This window comes from Pollicipes pollicipes, unplaced genomic scaffold (genome assembly GCF_011947565.3).
Source record: "Pollicipes pollicipes isolate AB1234 unplaced genomic scaffold, Ppol_2.1 Scaffold_7231;HRSCAF=8579_pilon_pilon_pilon, whole genome shotgun sequence".
NCBI classification, from domain to species: Eukaryota; Metazoa; Arthropoda; class Thecostraca; order Pollicipedomorpha; family Pollicipedidae; genus Pollicipes; species Pollicipes pollicipes.
Window position 1 is genome coordinate 25,957,560 of NW_023597034.1, and position 20,230 is coordinate 25,977,789.

The 20,230-nt window shown below is 53.3% G+C and overlaps 2 protein-coding genes across 2 annotated transcripts in view; both read left to right on the plus strand.

The window, feature by feature from the left end:
• LOC119109295 (multiple epidermal growth factor-like domains protein 6) overlaps positions 1–20,230 on the plus strand; it is a 32,982-nt gene that overhangs the window by 4,430 nt on the left and 8,322 nt on the right. The window lies entirely within an intron of this gene.
• The window catches only part of LOC119109293 (multiple epidermal growth factor-like domains protein 6), a 64,274-nt gene continuing 56,353 nt past the window's right edge, over positions 12,310–20,230 (plus strand). Inside the window, exon 1 of the mRNA XM_037232891.1 lies at positions 12,310–12,488. The gene's annotated coding sequence lies outside the window, so the exon portion shown is untranslated. The remainder of the gene's footprint in view (positions 12,489–20,230) is intronic.

Consider the following 20,230-nt stretch of genomic DNA (forward strand, 5'->3'; position numbering starts at 1 on the left):
GTGCTGCCTCTCGCCTTCGGCGGCCGATGGTCTGGAGAGCGACCGCGCCCGGTCACCTCGGAGGTGTCGCACAGCAGGCGGGAGCGGGCGACCCAGGGCGGCGTCGACCTGACATCCGCGGCCGCCCCGCCGGTCGGTTGCAACTCGCGGCGAGACTGGCGCAGCGGGCGGTGGCGCGCCGCGCTGCGCTGCCGCGCGCCCCGGACCGCGCTCGGCCGCCACCGCCACACATAAACCACGCGCCGGCTCGCGCCCCGCGCGCGTAATGAAGACGGCGGTCGGCGCCGCCGCGGGGTCGCCGCCGCTAAATCAGCAGCACCGCTGACCGGTTGTCGGCGGTCGGCCGGCGGCGCTCCGTCGATAAATCGTGCTCCGGCGTCTCCGCTTACACGGCCCATCGTAAACAGCGGCGGCGGCGCCGTAAATCGGCAGCCGCGCGCCAGTGACCCTCGGCCGAGATCCGGCGGCCGGGGCGCCGCTCCAGACGGGGCCGGACTGGCGCCCGGACCGGCCCGGGGTCAGCCCCGGATGTGGGCTGACGGACCTCGGCCGCCGTTAGCTCCAGACGGGACCCCACCGCTGTACAGGCGCTTGTGTTGACTGACGCCAAGTTGCTTGTTGCAATTTAAGACCCGTCCGACTCAGAAGATCTGCGCTTACTCATAGCTCTATTTCGATCGACTCAGCGATGATTGCAATCATTGCGGTTGACTCTCTGACTCAGACTCACATCAACGCGGAGATGAATCAATTAATTTGCCATCGGCCCAGTCGACACGTGGTTGATTCAAGCGTCCACTCTCCGATTGAATCTGGGTCTAGCAGAAGACAGACTGGCCCTCAGCTTCTCCGACCGTTCATCTCGGGACGGGTGCTGATTGGGCAGCAGCGCCCCCTATCGGCGCGCGCTGCGCCGGCCCCTGCGGGCGCCGCCGACCTGTGCCGGCCCGCCGGTCGCCGGCATAAGGTGTGTTTACAAACGCACCGCGGTTGGCATTGTTCACGCCACGCGGCAGCCGCGGCTCGGCGCGGCTCGTGAGGGTGGGTGATGTTCCATTTGTTCCACTGGTGGCAGGCGTGTGTCCAGGCAGGATCTCTGGGTACGGAAAGCCACTGAGGACAGCAGTTTTTTTTTCTAATTGCTCCAGCATATTGCCGTTTGGCCTCTTGATCCTGAGAGCTGGTACTTTTAGCCTTGAACAGGACTGACGTTGGGCCTGAGATTGAGAGATGGTCCCTTTTAGCTTTGTGCAGAACTGATTTAGGGTCTGAGGATGAGAAGTGGTTCTTTGTAGCCTTGCGCAGAACTAAGCTAGGGTCTGAGATTGGGAGATGTTGTGTTTAATGTTGTGCCGAATTGACGTTACGTCTGTGTTTTGAAGATGCCCCTTGTCAGCCTCGTACAGACCTGAATTTGGGTCGTAGATTTTTTCCGAAGTGTCCCTATTCACCCCTGTCTTGGTAACAATGCCCGATTTTATTAACTGCCATGCTGTTTGTGATAACACGTCAGGAGGTCTGACTCTCGGTCACGGAGGTCACGGTCAGGAGGTCTGACTTTCGGACCACTGGCCACGGCCAGGAGGTCTGACTCTCGGGCCACTGGCCACGTTCAGGAGGCCTGACTCACGGGCCACTGGCCACGGTCAGGAGGTCTGACTCTCGGACCACTGGCCACGGTCAGGAGGTCTGACTCTCGGACCACTGGCCACGGTCAGGAGGTCTGACTCTCGGACCACTGACCACGGTCAGGAGGCTTGACTCATCGGGCCACTGGCCACGGTCAGGAGGTCTGACTCTCGGACCGACTGGCCACGGTCCAGGAGGTCTGGACTCTCGGACCACTGGCCACGGTCAGGAGGTTTCGACTCCTCGGACCACTGGCCACGGTCAGGAGGTCTGACACTCGGACCACTGGCCACGGCCAGGAGGTCTGGCTCTCGGACCACTGGCCACGGTCAGGAGGTTCGACTCTCGGACCACCGGCCACGGTCAGGAGGTCTGGCTCTCGGCCCACCGGCCACGGTCCCCTTCATGCCATCAGTGACAGAGGTAGCAGGTCATCGGAAGGCTGGAGGATAATGCACCCTGCAAACACACCAGTTTTGATTGACCCCGGCACCAAAGTCCATCTTAGCATCAGCAGCCGCCACGGCACGTGCGACTGACTGGGTGACTTCGATTCGACTCGTCATGGACGTCCGTCAAGATGCAGCCGCTGATGAGCGGGCGCGTCACCGGTCCGCGGTTGACAGACGCCGGCAGCGGCACATGGGAGGCAGCGGCGTGAGTCCATGTCTCGGCGCGCGACTCCCAGTAATTCCCCGTACAGCGGCCCTGCCTAGCTATCCCGAAATCCCCCAAGCCGGCCCGCTCAGGATCACTGGCTTCAGCAGATCAAACGCGGATCACAGGTCTAGGGCGGGAGCCCCCCGCGCGTGCCGTCATGGCTCGCCTCATGGAGCCGCGCGCGGCGGCGCCGAGCCGTGCAAACGGCACGCGTGGGCGCCGCGCCGCCCCGCTGCGCGCCGCGCGTGAGTTGGCCGCGCCGCCGCTCTGTTTGCCGTCTCGCACTCGACGCGGCGTGAGCGCGCGGCTCGTGCCGGCGTCCCGTCTCCCACGCGCGGGCCGCGGCAGGACGGCGCCGGAGTCGTGCGGCCCGGCTGTTTGCCGATCGCTCGCGGCCGCGGTGGGTGGCGACGCTCGGGCGGGCCGGCGCCGTGCAGGGTCGCGCTGGCGTTGTGTAAAGGTTAGGCTGGTTGACGACTGGTTGTTTCAGCGGTGCATCCTTCGGCGTCTCGAGCAAGCGCAGGGTCCGCCCGCGGTCCGGCTGGGGCGGGGTCAGGCCGAATACCGGGACCAATAGCGAGAGCAAACTGTTATTGAGGGGAGGGTGCAACGAGAGGGAACTGATGCGAATTGTGCATGCCTGCGGCCCACCACTAGCTCATGAAAGCTGCTCGCGCTTACATTTGATATTAATGTGCCTGGATATCGATAGACATTGCTGCATCGGTACACGGTATTGAGTTTCTGAAGTGTCCAGACGGGCAGACGAAGGCGGGCTGTGGGGTACCTACATAATGTCCTGTATCGTGCGCTGGAATCAACGATACGCATTACTGATACGTGGCATACGTTGTGCAATTGCAAACAGGGGCGCAGCCAGAGTCTTAGTAAAGCGGTTTACCATAGTTGACGAAGGCCCCTGCTGATGACAAGCCTGCTCTCCAAAAACGGTATCGCTGCATTTAGCCTCCTTGATTTCGAGGAGCCCCGATGTTATTCGCTTTAGTAATGTGTTTTGCTTTCTTTAGCTCAATCGGAAGGCAGGGTACCGGAAGATGTAATTATGTTTGCATTTAGAAGTTAATAGACTGAAGCAACCAGGCATTTAATGACCGTATGAAATAAACCGCCGGTGCTAGTCATTTCGCAATGGTTAGTGGCCACCTTCTAAACGGCCAACAATCAGTGGTCTTGCCGTTTTTATACAGACATTGAGGGTCTTGTGGATTGAACAAAGGCTGTAGATCAAAACCTGGCCAAAAATTTATTTCAATATGCGCAATCTATGTTCGCCAGGGAATATACATTACTTTGATTTAGGTATGAACACGATAAGAACGCTTAATAGAATTAATTACTACGTTTTCGAGAGAAGCCGGGTCCGTATAATTAATTTTAACTAACTTTGCTTTTTCCAAATTACAGTAGGAACGAATATTGACGTAATGATACAATATCCATATTTGTGTTGATCTTATTGCTAATTCTCCCCGACAAAAAAAACTCAACACGGCACAGACGAAATATGCAAACCATTCCAACCTTCGAACGGTACGAATTTATTTTAAGAGGCCTTCAGGAGCATTATTTCTTGGGGCCCCTTTCCTTTTAAAGGACCATGAATATCGCAAATCGTGATGTGTCGCTTGTGTCGCTTGCGTCCTTCGTTTCCCTATTTCCGATTCCCGTGCGTTATACCTTGGGTATCCCCGAAGTCGACGGCACGGGCGTGCCTGGCCGGAGTTTATCAAGGTCGACAGCCGACATTACCCACAACACTGCGGCCGACGGCAAGCCGCTGGGCTCCCGGCAAGGAGCTGATACCCGGCTCCTGGCAGGAGCTGATACCCAGACAAATGTGCGTCGGAACACGGCTCTTAAACAAGGATAAGCTCCGTCTGATTTATGCACGCAGAATGTGAGCGCCATGCCATCCGGCCGGGCCCGCGGTATCTTATTGACGTCGGCAGTAGTCCTGCACACTCCGCTGCCAGTGTTCAGTGGCTATCATAAAACGAGCCAGGCTCGAATTTTAAGTGGCATGATGATCGAGCTAACCGTGAATGAAGCGTGATATTCTCTCTTAAACCGCAACTGAAAGTGACGAAGACGGAAGTGTTGGCTATTGACGGTTGCACTGATACAAATGTGCCATGGCTAACACTGATGTACTGATAACAACGCCATGATGACGCGCCACCGTGAGACCAACGTTCCATACTGACAAAAATATGCTGATTCTGGCACGTGTCTAGGTTTCTATGCTGAACCTGACAGCACTAACCCTCACACAGCGGTCGCTGACACAGAAAACAAACCTGGCAATTATGACATGCACATGACATGTACAATCAAGTTGTCAGTCGCGATAGCGCAGATATCAGCAACGGCATTAACAATAAATCTGAATCTATAAACATTTGCACCCAGGTTGATTAAGTAATAATTGCTATGACACACATGTCACGGTAATTGATAATACTGACGCAACAGCACTGAAAAGCTAGTCCTGCCACAGGCATGCTTCTACGAGAACTGGCGTATTGACGACACATCGGTGTTGACAAATGAGCATTGACACTTTTCTAGTCCCCAAGATTTCAACTCAGCTTTAAATGTGACTAAGATTCACGCCGATGCTAACCTCACACCCATCACTTCACTGCTCACCCGTCAACTGTGCCCCGGGTTGTCAACGTCAGTCAGCTTTTAACTGAATCACTATTCTAAGCACGCCTCAACAGGCTCATCGGCTCTGTTCAAAACTAGATTACCGCATTAAGCAAAGCAAAACACCCAACGTTTTGGGCCTGATATTCGCACTGGATATACTGAGCATGGCAATGGCATTGACACACCGAGCCTGACATTGGTATTCTGACATTGGCAGGGCCATACTTGCAAGCGTATACTAGCTACCACCACTTGGATGAGGTAGCTGATGACACAGGAGGAGAGTTTTGCGGAATCTGGGGCGGGACCGATCGCGGCAGGGGAGGGGACGTTGATCGCTCCCCAGATAGCAGGCTCGTGGAGTCCCGGCGGATAAGCTGCCGTGTTATGATTGGCACCGCTTTCTCTGCACTCGATCTGCATTCCGAGACGGGAGAGTTCCGTTCGGCGGTCGGCGCGTGCCTCGGCCGGAGGGCGAGGGGGGGGGGGGAGCCTGCTGTCCGCTGTCGGTCCGCGGCAGTGACCGATGACGTCGGTAATCCGCAGGCCCTGCAGCGGTGACCACCCGCTGCGGCGCACCCCCAGAATGGGAATCAAACCGGACGGGATGGGGCGCGGAGCTCGCCCGCGGCGCCCTCAGAAACTCGCTATTGGTAAACTGATGCTGTTTAGTGGTAAATCGTGATAAGTGGTCGTAATTTGGGAGCTGGGGCTCAAATAATCCCAGTAATTGGAACGTATTTCGTGCTATCCTAGCTGAGCCGAATGTGAGATCCATGTTTAACACACGGTTAAGGGTTTAAGCGACGTTTGTCTGTCCGGTCAATTCTGCAGAATGAGCTAACAGTGAAGCAGTGAATGACTGAATGGTTCATAAATAACTGTATGGTTGGAAGAAGTCTGCTAATGATGCTGTTTAGACAACTTGGGCATGGGATTGGTTAGCACCAAGAAAGAAAGATCAGGAAATCATAAGTCAATTAGAGGCTACCTGGCTGTTGGAATTGCGAATAATGAGCACATGAAAAAGAAAACAAATGTACTGTATTATCTGGAAGGAGCCAAGAGCACCAGATTATTATGAGTGATGACTGGCTGCTTCTCACAAGTGAGAAGGCAGATCCGGACCTGCTTCGCATGACGATGATAAAAGCTATATTTGTACTAATGTGCCACCAGCTCTCACCATTTATCATGACGACCCGTCGACAGTCGAAAATATCGCCGTGAATCAACAGAACGGATGGTAAATGGCTCTCCAGGTCGGCGCTGTCTGCTCGGTCGCACCGGCTCCTGCCCAGTAACACCGGCCGTGGCTCGGACCCAGGCACCCCAGCAGCCGGTCCCGCCGGGGCGCGGTGCCTCGCTCGAGGGAGACGCGTCCGCTCGTCCCCCTGGTCCGAGAGACGCAGTCCTATCGGAGAGGACGCGTTCCCACGTCTCCCACGCTCTGGAGATGCGTCCGTCCGTTCTTCAGGCAGGAGAGACTCAGGTTGAGCGCAGGAGATACCTTCTCTCGTGGGGGATGCATTCTCTCGAGCCCCGGGTCCCCTGGCGCGGCCTCCCCCGCATTTTGTACGAGCCGTCCACAAGATGCCGATCCTCTGGGGACAGCACACGACCTGTTGTCTCAGGACGGCTTGACAGCGTGGCGACATCGCTGGCGCGGCAGCACTCGTCGGCGTGGACGTCCGATGACGTCACCGGTGCCGCACGGTCCCCGTAACCCGGACCATGTGCGGAGCGGCGCGGCCGCTGAGCCGTGATCCATCTGCGGCCCGTCAGCGCTGCGGATAGCACCGACAATCTCGGCCGACCGGCCGCCGCGGCCGCCCCCGCCCGACATTGCCGGCTGCCTGACCGATGGCATTGCTCGCATGTCGCAACAGCGGCGGACACGGAATCGGTTTTACCGGTTCGGCGCGCTGCCCGCTCTGGGCTGTCGGGCGCGCCGCCAGCACCACTCTGCGCTGCCGGTCCCGTTGAGCGCTCGCTGCCGACGGTCGGGTCGGAGGAGACGTGGAGACGAAGAACGTGTCTCCTGCGGCCGAGCTTCGTCTCCCCCGACCCATGGGAACAAGCAGAGCCCTTCCCGAACGTCGAGAGGCAAAGGACGTGTCTCCCTCTCACAGGGCTCTGCCTCTCGGGCAGTGGAAGGCACGCCTTGCCGCGACCTTTCTAGTCACGGTTACTCTTTCCTGTTGACCTTTACCCACGGGCGGGATTTTGCACGCTTTGAGTGATGTTTCACGCGCGGCGCCACACCGGGCACCGTGACCTGCGACCGTCCGTGGCGGCCGACGACAGCCGAGAGGCCCGGTCAGGCTCACAGACGCTGGCCGAGCCTCAATATGGGAGCACTTGAGAGGAGGAGTGGCAAACAGGGAAAGTTGCAGCCATCCGGGAGTTATCTTGACATGTGGCGCCGGGTGATAGTTTGAGAGGTATATCTCACACGGCCAATGCAAGAATAACATCCCGGAAGAACATTTTCTGGAGCTGGGCGCCTGTTACAGTATGCGTACTTGTCCTCGCCATAACCAGCACCTGTGAGGCTTTCGGAATCAGTTGTAAGCTACTGAGCGCCTCTCACTGGATGCCGGCGGGCGAGTGTTCAGTCCGCGCCGGGCCAGGCCGCCGGAATGTCCTGTGATCTCACAGACGGCCGGAGCTCTCTGCGCCCGGCTGCCGCTGCCGGCGCCGCAGCTGACTGGGTGGGCCGCTGCAATTGCGAGGGAGCAAGGGCTGGTGGGATGCCGAAGGGGCCATGATCCCATGCAAAGCAGATAGAAGCGAAATCGATGGCAACAGCGGCTCTGACTTCAGCGGGATGATACGTTCCATTAGTTATGCAGGCGCCATTTATAATGGTGAATGTCATGAGACATTAAGCATGCACCGCGTTTCGCTTTTATTTATCATGAGCCTTGTCGACCCTTCTTTTTGGGACCGCAGTGCTCATTAGAACCTGTTCCTCGTGCCGCTTTGTATACATACATCATCCCTCGCATCGCAAGCAACGAGGGTAAGAGGCTTATTTGGGGAGCATTAAATGAGGAGAGACAATACTTTGCAATTACAGTGCAACCCGCTAAGATAAGGACTGTAGCGAAAAGGATTCGTCGAACTCAAATTGGAGATGGCTCTGATTGGCTCTCCGCGTCCTACAGCTCAGTCGCGACGACCAGTGAGCCGGTCATGGCGTAGACGCAAACAAACGGAAGTGCGCTGCCGTGTGCTTTCCCGGCGCGTTCGGGCTCCGACGCGTGCGGAGAACAAGCTGCGCGGCCTGCTGCACTTCCAATGAGCCGATAGATCGCAGGACAAGAACATTGAGCCTTTGCGCCAGTGACCTTGAGGTGTGATGCTATTTATGGTGGTGTGAGGCAGCTGTGCATGGTGCGGGTCCTAAGGCGCACACTTCTACCACACACGCGTGGATACGGCAACTGGCCCCGGATATCCACGGATGCGGCTGCGGTCGTGCTGCTTCACCGGCCTTGGTCTACAAACAGCTTTGTCGTCGACTTTGTTGGCTGAAGGGCTACAGGAGTCATTGCCTGCCCCAGAGCTTCAAAGGCTCCGTCGCTTCCTGCAGTTTAGCAAGCGCTATCCAGCATCGTTTATCGCACTCTCGTGCCGTTGCGCTCAGCTCCGCTTGGAGTTATCGTCGGCGTGCGATGTAGTACGCCACGGGTTATCCTGTGCTGTTTTTCTCATTATCATAACTAAGGTAGTAACAGGGTTAAAACATAGCCTAAATTATTATTTTACCACGCTAGTTTGGCCTGGCCCACTGCACGTTGTTTACATTTCATTTAACGACCCTACTCTGACGCGGTTTTACGTCGAACTATGTGATGCGGCTTTTTGCTGGCTTTAGTTTGACTTTTGGACAGGATGGAGCTTTGAGACTTCAGAATCTCGTTCAGTGACTGTGAAAAAGCGCTGGTTGAAGATGACAAAGGTGCCCGGCCGCAGAGATGAGAAAGACACCGGTTGAAGGTTAGCTGAAATTTAGTAACTTGCGTTGATGGGCTCAAAGATAAAATCCTCGCGGACACTGTTCAGTAAATGCTCTGAAAATCAGATAAGCATTTTAGATTAGTGATTTTGTGCAAAATATGACACGGAGACGGATAAATACTGCTGTAGGCTCATACTTGCGGACGTGGTTGGTATCAGTATTTTCCAGCCGCAAAAACTGTACCCAAATAAAATGATGTAAAGGGTGTGAACGGCTGTGCCAGATCGGCACTGAACCATCAAAACAGCTAGCGTATTTGCAAACTTGTGGTCATTGCCGCTGGTCTCTCGATGCCTAACAAAACCTGCCGTTAAAACCTCCGGAAGTTAGACGTTTTTGGTTGGTTCGTTCGTTCCTTGTTTGTTCGTTGACGTTCTTCCCTTGCTCTTTGTTGAGCTTAACTTTGTTTTATTGCCCCGTGGACGTGCAGAGCTTCCGTAACTAAAAAGCACTGTCCCTTAAAGATGTTCCGCATTTGGAGATACTGAAGCAAGCATCAGATATGATGAAATAAGCCCATTTATAACTGTAAGTAAACTTTTAAGTGAAAAGCATCGCTCTAGACGACACAATCTTTCTGTTTAAAAAAGTAGTCCTGAAAACGACATTGTTTGATTACGTCATCGTACCTTGCGCAACATTAAGAGCCGATTGGCGACCGGCATATATGGAAATCCTGCTCACGAACGCCAGGTATGGACGAATCGACTTTTATGTTTATTGGCATTGGATCGCTGCATGGAAAATTGAGCGGCAGGATTTGAATAACGTCATTTTGACATCATGGATGCTTGGGTGACCTTAAAAAGTCTCCCCGACATTGTTTGCACATCTTCGCGGGCGTGTAGCTAAAAAACTAGACGGGTGTTGGTCTTAAGAAGGCAGGCCTGTGAACCGCACCGACGAATCTTAAAGATGGGGAATTTCAGTTCAAAACTCCGTACAAATGTGGAGCACTCTCTTTAAGAACGGTAGAGCTGTGAACTGCACCAAGCGATCCTCAATATGGCTATTCCATTAAAAAAAACCCGCAAATGTGGAATATCCTTTCCTTTAATCCTTTAAGAAATGATGAGATATCGTTTTATAATCTAGAGATTTATACATACAATATAAAATATCAAAATTTTAATGAAATAAAAAATAATAATCCTCTAAGAAATAAGAGGACTTTGTAAAAGGACGTTGGTTGGCTTGTGTTATGCTACAGCTTATCGCATAATGAAGCATATTTTAGTATGGCACTCATAATTTCGATTTTCAAACATATCTAATTATGTGTTGTTTTCTCAATCTTGCATTTGTATTAGGTTTTCTAGCTAACTTAAGCCTTTGTGACAACAACAAACAAAAAACACTCACGTGATGAAACGTCATAACAGGTACAATCGAAAGAAACAGGCATGTTGGATAACTTGCAATAAACGTAAGCTGTCGTTTCATGTTACTGCTAATAGCGGGAGCACTGGGCAAGTCATGCCTGTCCCGAACAATACACGGGAGAACAGGTGACCGATACCAAACAGCTGCGCAAACTGTGGGCTGCGACTGGTTCTAAAGTCGGCTGATGTGACGAAATTAAGAGGCCGATGATGCTGAGAAGGGCAAAGATAACCATGGCAACCGACCGAGAAAAAAGTGCATGACAAGTGGGATCATAGTTTTATCATAACTTGAGAACACACAAAAGACAGACGATAGACTTGTGGATTTTTTTAATTCGTGAGGCTATGTAAGGCCACCTAACCGGGAGAAAAAAGGCACGAAGAGATGTAAAACGCTGTGTGCTCTGTGATCAGAACTTGCATTACCCAGAAGCTGTCGATGTCCGGAAAAGACTACCTTTAACACAAATATGCGGGAACCATTTAAACACTCTTGTTGAGACATTGAACGATACCGACGTATGTGTGCCGAGTCTTATTTCGTGATTGGGTGGCCACCAACCCCTTCTCAAAGGGGGTTTAAATCGACCCCGCCACACGAGGGCGGGTCGTCCGCCCTAAGATATTGGTAAACTCAGCAAGCCAGAAACACTGTGAAAACGGCAACGAAAAGTCAAACCAAGCCAAAGTGGCCAAATAAGCACTTTATAGACCCACTCCTATTATATCGAAAACTGACCTATTCTACAACATTGTGAAAGACCACGCTGAATAACTATTGGAAATCTGCAAGAGATTGTGACCAGTGGACAGCGACAAATATGACGTCTTAAATGTTATATCAGGTCGAATGGGTGAAGGCAATTAATGCAGTGGATCGTCCGTCAGTATAAAAACTATGTAACCCACATCAATGGAAAGAACAGGCCTTCCACTATCAGAAATCATCAGGGAGGACAGGACGCCGTCCAAAGTCGTAAGATATCAGCCATTAAGCTCTAAATCTTATGACCTCCAAACGGTCAAGTCCGGTCACAAAGGTCAACGTGTCGAGAAATCCATCGCAGATCATAGGCTATCGATGTCAGAGACTTCAAGCTTGTTCAGCACGTGTGAACATGATGCACTCTCAGCTACCCCAAATTTCAGCGCTGCGCTGAGAGCTGTTGAGGCATTATTGCGCGAAAATCTTCTGAGGCCGGCTGTGGGTCAAATCATTCCGTATGAGCAGTGAGTCTTGGGTGACGTCCACTAGCGAGTCATTCTTTAGATTAGAACTGCAATCATACTTGAAAGTTGTTAAACAACTTTGGGTTACGTCAGTTGTTTTAAGGGGAATGTATACCAGCTCAGTTGCCTCTTATAACAACATACACCTCTAATAATTCTCTAAGTCGAAATAAATTAGTGCCCTGGTCAACAAGGAGCGGGTCTCACTACCCCTGCTGCTAATGACGTCACTGACCGCCCGGTCATATCCTGTCACCCCTGATCGGTGGGGTCCAAACCATGACATCCCTCACTGGTCAGTCCGTGTCAGGACATCATTCCCTCACTGGTCAGTCAGTGTCAGGACATACAATCCCTCACTGGTCAGTCCGTGTCAGGACATACAATCCCTCACTGGTCAGCCCGTGTCAGGACATCAATCCCTCACTGGTCAGTCAGTGTTAGGCCACACAACCCCTGACCACTCAGCGTCAGTTGGTGACATCCCTGACGAGTGAGTGTCTGTGAGTAGCTGGGACGCCTCCGACCCAGCGGTGTCGGTTCATGACGCTCCTCACAAAGCCGTGCCCGGTCACAGCTGCTGACCGCCCGTGCCGGCTCATGGCCCGCGTGGCCGCCGGCGCCGCCGATCTGGCGCCAGGCGATCAAAAGCGCGCGCCAGCCGGCGGCCGGCTGAGTGCAGTCTGTGGGTTTGCTGCCGGCGCCGCGCGCCCCGCCCGGCCCAGCCCGCTCGCGCCGAGTGTCGACCGCGCCCCGGCCGCCGCCGTACCCGCTCGTCGCGTGCGTGCCCGTCGCTGACGACTGGAGGAAGTTAGATGCGATGCTGCGTCACGGTCTGACGGCCGTGCTGTTGGCGGCCGCCGTGGCCGCCCGCTCCGGGCTGGGTGAGTAGCACGCGCGCCACGCACGTGCGTGGCCCCGCCCACGCCCTCGCTCCGGCCACGCCCCGTTCCGCCCCGCCGCCGGGCGCCACGCCGCCCTGTGGCGTCGGTGGGAACCGGCGCGGGCCAAGTCTCAGAGGTTGGCATATTGCGCATGGTTCAGTCAATGGTAGTATCGGAGCAGCCCATGTCACGTCACAGCCAATAGAATCCGCCGACAGAGACAGGGGTGATCAGAAAGAAGGTGGCGGTGGGTTGCTTCGGGGCGTCTGAAAGCTGAAATCTGAACCGATCTGAATATTCTGAGGGACGCTGTGTTAATGTAACTGAGGTGACACGCTTTGTTTATTGGCGCAGGCCTTTTGACTGACCTGTAGGGAAATGTATCCGGTCTTCAACAGAAGGAAACTGGTCAGGTGTTGATGGGTGAGGTAGGGCAGGGTAATGATGATTGCCAGCTAATTTAGTGTTCTCACTGATTGTGCCAAAAGTCATCTTGCTTTTCGAATGCAATGATCACGTAAACAACTGTAAAATTATAAACATCCAGACATACGATGATTCTACAAGACTTAAAGCAAAAACCATGATTGAAAGGGATCTGGGCTTATATCCCGCGGTCATCGTTCAAGGTTGGCAGTTTTCCCACCTTTCCGGTGAGCCAGAACTGTACGCAATGACGTAACGCGTGAGTTTTATGCAACTTGTTCGACATATCGCGGCCTTTTACATCGTCGTGCTGAACTTTGTCTGGCATAACATTATCAAAGCCACGCAGGAATGTCCGCACAGCTGTGGTCCCGATCGGCCCCAGCGCGCGTGCAGCCGCCTGGCAGCTCTCTGATCGTCGGTGAACGGGAGGGCACAGCACCCCACGCTAGGATTACACTATGGTCTTTGAAGTGTTGCTGGCTGTCTCTGCCGCACGCCAAATGGTCTCTCGGAGCTTGGTAATAGTCTGGCTCATGATAAATGATACTCCGGCCTCTAGGCGACGTGATAAGACCTCGTGCTTATTGTCACAGAAGGCATTTATTCCTGACGGATACAGCGGCACAAATCTTTGCTCGCGGTTTATTTATCAGTGCAGTGCGGTGTGTTTTATTGTAGGGCTATTTGGCTTTTGGTTTAAATGGTCGCTAGCCAAAGGGTGCTGTGACCGTGATTAAGGTAGGAGGAATACCTCACCGCCGCTGACTAAAATTGCCTGAGATATGTGTCAGAGGCACATGCATGTGACACAGTGGTGTTTTTATGGGTAAATTTCGTTCTAAAAATGTTAGATATGCATACTTGTACCCAATGCATTCCTGATTTGATCTGCCACTGACGAGCTATTTTTCGTTCACTTACAATGGTTATGTTTGAAATAATCGATCATTCACGACTAACTTCATGTATCCGATTGTTGCGCTTATAGTCTATTTGGAACATTGTTTTTTTCTGGTCATACCCCATTTGAAAATCACCCCACAAAAGACAACATCTATTGCAAATAAAGCATTTTGTTGTGTATAGCTTGTGACGGGACCTGCACACCACACACCACGAGGAGGCAAGTTGTCTACCGGTCCTCCCACGACAGAATCGGAGTATAGCCATGAGGTCCCCAAATCTCGGGCTGGGCGACAGGAGCACTTAACTCCGCGGTCTTGGCTTACGCTGATCCGCCTCGGTGGGCAGTGTTTACAGCAGCGGACCACGGTCTGCCCGTCCGCCCAAACACCAACACGTCTCGTCACGGGCTCGGTTACCCCGGTCCTGACAGTCACTCTTACCCCGGTCCTGACAGCCGTCCGGCTCGCCCGTTTGACGCCACAGACTGGGGCGTGTCCACTGTTGGGGGCGAGTGGTGCTTTTAGATGCCGCCTGGTATTGTGCAGTGGTAACGTATCGTCGAGCCGTGTCTCGGCTTATGCTTACAGTTTTCCCTAACCGGTAAATGTTCGCGCTGAAAAACCGCTCGAACGGATGCGGATATATGTGGTTTGATATGCGGTATTATATATCTGGTTATACGTGGTTATGTGCCGTAAGTCGGAACGGGCTGAAACAAACAGAAAAAGACTGTTTTGAATGCGTAGCTGGTTTTCCACGAATGCTACTAAGCTGGGCTACTAGACGGTAATGGATGCGATTCGCCTGAATGTTTGTCACATGTTATCGGATACAGTGATGGACAATGACGCTGAAGCTGCCACGAACCACTGTCGCGCTGTCCACGTCACCATGGTATATTGACGGATAATGTTTATGTGGTTACTGTTTTCAGATAACAGCCATTGAAGTTGTTGTCACACAAATGTCAGTCCTGTACCCAACCACATTTTTGTTGAAGCACCCTGCACATTCATTCTCATAACATGGGTTATGTACGGTGGGTCAGGTGACTTGGTAAGCTCCCCTCACGTTTATTCCGATCACATTTCTTTGTAGGCAAAAATTCGTACGCAAATATCCTGGTTGTCATACTTTGTACGCAAAATTTCGTACGCAAATATTCCTATCGCAAATCTTCCCACGCAGAAGCCTACCCCAGTAAACCCTTATATGGGCCCAGCTTTGTACACTCAGTTCTTCTCATCGTATTAAGTATCGTAAGTTAGTCCTTAAAAGGGTTTTGTCAATGTTGTCCGGGTAAAGACATGTAGAGCATGTATGTACATTGAGACCTGATCGCCCCGAATCCATACGTTTTTTTTTATTCGCGTTGCGGAGTTTTTGTCATGCTTCTGAGCCTTCTGCCTTCCCGATGTCAGAGGATTTCGTCCATCGACGCTCACGTCTTGCCATGGATGTCTAAGGAAGACATGCATGAACTCACACAAAGCGTCCTTTCCTCCCCACACTTCGGGCGGAGAGGCCTTCCCGAAGTTGGAGGCAGGGGTGGGGGCGCATACCTCATGCGTGCCTTAACTAACTCTACGCCTAGTTTCTGAACTTTTAGATATCTGCGGCAGCGAAGCTGAACAGCGCGCATATGGAGGTGGTCCATACGCGCCGTTACATTCGCTACGCCTGTCTAATCAGCGAACTGGCGTTCAGCCGCGTAACCGTCATACGTGACAGACCACACCAGGTGCTTCGCTTAGCTACTGATGGCAGGATTTGTGCGGGTGCATGCCCACAAATGTAACACCATGATTTGCGTGTAGAAAAAATGCGACACGAATTACTCCGCAAAAGAAGGAATGGGTATTTTTGTTATTATTACAAATAAGAAATAGGTAGAAGGAACTAAGTTGCGTACAATTCAAGAAGTGTGCAAGGTAGGAGAAAATAGTTCGGCATAATTAAATGTGATGCGAGGAATTTTGTGGGCGACAAAGCAGTGCGATGCAGATAAAAAAACAGCTCAAAAGAAAAGACGCTGCACGGACATACAAAAAAAAAACACGGAACGGACGTGTGTACAAAGAGTTGTGTTGCGAACGATTGCGTATGTGAAGAACAGCAACACGAAGGACAGCGTATGTGAAGAACAGCAACACGAACAGCTGCGTAAGCGAAAAACTACGGACATTCAGTGATGTGAAGCGAAGAGATGCGTGTTCGGAGGAATGGGACATGATGAGTTCCACTCACGACGTTTTGGGATATGAAGTTTTGATTTCCAATGGTTTGTATGAACCCAGGTTTGGGTCTAGGAAGACTTGCACTCAAGGAAACATATGTACCAAGAGCTCTCATGCTAATGTATGTGACACAAGGTTTCGCATAAGAAGTTTTGCGCACAGCGAAATGCGATGCCAAGTTCTTCCCAGGAATCAGTGGGATGAATTAAAAGCGCCGCCAGACATAACTGAACTCTGCAATCCAGCCATCAGGGTAAACTCAGACCGGCCGCCTTCACAAATAGCCTTGGGATTAGTCACATGTTTATCGGTCGCTCCAACGAATTATTTATCGTTTTGGCGCGGGTGGCGTCTTCTCACTCTGGTAGGAGTACGCCTGAAACGACGAAAGTGCTCGCATAAGCACTTTTGATTCCATCGCATCAATTCGCCGGCAGCGCCTGGTCAGCGTGTTGAAAAGCTGTTGCAGTGGGCCTCGATTAGCCCTGCCGCCACCTCGACCGTGTGTTATCGGCTGGACTATCGCTGCACGGCCAGCAGTACGGTCTGCAGATTTGGCTGCAGCTGTGTCCAAAAAGGCGGAACTAAATGAACAACTGTGCTGTGCTGCTACCAACTGTTTGCCTCGGCACAGGCGTTTGTACCCCATGTTTGCACTCGTGTGGCTTTGTAGTGCATTGGCCTAGACGACAGCGCTGTGTTGACTTAACGCCTCACTCATCTTGACCTCACGATACCGTGCTATTATCGACGTTATCTTTTCGGTGCATTGCCCACCATATCTGAACTTAGTATGACGTGCGAACATCATTGGCCGTTACTGTTTTTGCACGATACTGTCGTTCGGCCGAAGTCGATGAGCCGCGCTCCTGGCCGGCTCCGCCTCCGCCCGCTCCGCCCGGCAGGGCTCTGAGAAAGGCTTTGGAGCTCCAGTGGCCCTGCTACCTCAGATTAAACCCACGCTGGTTCCGCGTCGGCGCCGATGTGAGGGTCCTCTATATCGGGAATGATACACAGTTATTGCCATCTGCCTTCGTTGAGATATGTGATCAAAGAAAGCGATCTCCGTCTGGCTGTCACTACTGCTCGCTCGCTGATTCGAAAGATCCCTGGCCGGACCACCCACCACCTTATCCGTCCCCAACCCACGCGACGGGCTCATCTCCCACCAACACCACCCTCGCCCGCCACCTCGAAGCCCCTGTCCCAACCTCCGCCCAATCAGCGAGCGTGGTGATAGGAAGCCGCCATCGAAGGCGAGGGCTGCTGCGGTCAGGGAACCAAGTGCAGCTGGCCAGCTCGCCGGGGCTTGCCGTGTCGGTGCGGCCCCGCCGCTGCCGTCAGTGACTGAGAGCTGCTGCGGCCAGGGAGCCGAGCATGGCTGGCCAGCTCGCCGGGGCCTGCCGCACCAGCTCGGGCTCCGCCGCTGCCGTGTACACCACCGTCCGCCGCTCTCGGCGCCGGTCCAGAGCTGCTGCGGCCGGAGAGCCGAGCGTGGGTGGCCAGCTCGCCGGGGTCTGCCGCACCAGCTCGGGCTCCTTCGCTGCCAGGTACACCGTCGTCCGCCGTTCTCGGCGCCGGTCCAGAGCTGCTCCGGCACGGTGCTCCCGAGCCGGAGGCGGCGGCCGTCTCCCGACTCGTGTCGGACCGGGCCATCGAAGTCGCCAGAGCCCGCGGTGCAGGCAGCCGGGGCGAGCTCGAGGCGGGTCCGCTGGGCCCGCCCCTGACCCACCCGGCCCGGAGCGGCGCCGAGGCCAGACCCGTCTCGGGTGCGCCTCAGAGCCGGCGGCATCAAACGGACTCGGCCCGCTCGCGCTGGGTGGCGGGCCGATCATGATGGACAGCGCTGCAGCCACCGACGAGACACGCGTACTTTCGCCAGTCGCGGGAGCAGCTCAATCTTGCGTGCAAGACGTCGAGCATGCCAAGCGGTGGCTTCGGCTTCTGCTGCGACATCGCGCACATGGTTTGCGTCGCATGCGTAGGACGACAGTTATAGATGATGTGAAGTGTCGCGCGGGGCGGCCGACCCAAACGCCTGCACACAGTGGTGATATGCCAACTGTTATGAATGCGGACAAGCAAAATGGCCAGTTTCCAGATTGCGTCCTGAACGGCGTGACTGATGCAGCCTGCCGAGCGTCGGCTAATCTCACGAGGGTAGCGGACGGGGCTGTGTCCATCAATCAAAAGATAGCACACTCCAAACATGCGATTCGGCGGAGCTTTAGGTCATTCGTAGTTCGACTCAATGCATTCCGACCTTTCCCGGGGGTGCAGTTGCTTGGCCAGATTAATGTCTTCCGGGGACTTGTTGGAACGGGACCGGTGTCTGGGATCTGTGCCTAATGGATTACTTTTCCAGCGCGACTCAGCAATTAATTTTGTTTACAAAGAGGTCAGTTGCACCACGCTGTATCAGGACATCATGAGGATCAGATTGCGCACCCATGCACCAGATTTAGAGGGTGTTGCACCGGCGTACCAGAAAACCTAAGTGCCAAGTCTGGTATCGCCCAGCGTGGCGACGCTATGTGTGTGTGTGTGTGCGTGTGTGCGTGTGTGTATTCGTGTGTGTGTGTGTGTGTGTGTGTGTGTGTGTGTGTGTGTGTGTGTGTGTGTGTGTGTGTGTGTGTGTGTGTGTGTGTGTGTGTGTGTGTGTGTGTGTGTGTGTGTGTGTGTGTGTGTGTGTGTGTGTGTGTGTGTGTGTGTGTGTGTGTGTGTGTGTGTGTGTGTGTGTGTGTGTGTGTGTGTGTGGTCTGAGGGCCGCCCTCAGGCCCACGACGCCGGCGCCGCCACGCGACAACCCTGTCATCCCCGGCTCCCGACGAGCCCCTGAATCACCACCCTGGTGGCGGGCTGTCGTCACCGGCCACCGCCGGCAGCCGCATCGTGTTACAACAATAGCCGGCCATCGGGGTGGCCGCGACCCTTGGGCGGCGCCGGCGAGCCCGGCCCTCCCCCGCCGCTGTTAGCTCATTGATAAGCGCCCCTATCTCGCCGGTCAACATCTATCGATTGGATGGCGCGCTGGAGGGGTGCGAAGCGACGTTGCAGCTTGCACAAGGATTGTCATGGCGGGATGGCCTTCCGCTGAGTGAGGCGCGGCACCTTGCAAGGCAAGGGCGGTGGTCTCGCCGCCGTCTGCGGAGACGGCGCGAGCCGTGTGCAGGACGCCGGGATCGTGCTGAGCTGTTGTGCCTCGACGTGTAGATCCTGATATAGGTGTATCTGTCAACGTCCATACAGCTGTGTGATGTTGATGAATTAACGAGCGGACTGAGCGGATTGTTGTGTATTCGAGAGGATGCTTTGCATCTGAGATCATAGTGGTCGTTCGATGAAGATAAATTATGATTTAGTTCGTTGTATTATGCTATTCGCTTGCAAGTATGAATATATACTTAGCAACGGAAGTGGTTGATGGCCAAAATATCATATAGATAGATATATATGTGTGTATACATATATAGTTACGATGCATATTTCTATACCATTTCATATAACATTGTGATGGATGTACCGCACAGATTCAGTTATATGATATTCATAATGATATATTTTACAATTAGGACGATCTGCTCCAGAATAGGTGCAGCTCAGCAATTAAAAGATCCCGTGCTCAGCGGCGAAATACCATTTGGCGCTATGTTATAGCGTATGGTATTTTCGGTTCATACCTGAGATGTTTACATCAACTGGAGACATGTCTAACGTTCGGCGCATCCCTGTCTGTCTAGACTGACCATCTGCGTGTTTGGCGCTGTTTAATGACAAAGGGAAATAATGCTCCGATAAAAATGTTTTTGTTGTGATGCCCTGCCCCTGCTTAAGCCCCATATCTATTAATCTGGGCTTGCCCTTCTGCTTTACGTTGATACGAAATATTTGATTGCCATCTGAAATTGCCATTGCCGAATGGTTGCTGCATGAAAGTAATGCAGACTGCTCAAAACCACGAGCATATAAAACGTTGACAGATCAAGATATGAGAATTTATATATAATAATAAAAATTTTGCTGCTATTTTTTCAACTCGTTTCATTTTTATCTCCACTTTTCCGCGGTCACTTGAGGCTCAATCACCACTGCATAAATGCTTATGTTTGTGCTTTGTCGTCAGAAAACAGCCATTAATACCTTTTACACACGACATGCACGCCCCGCATC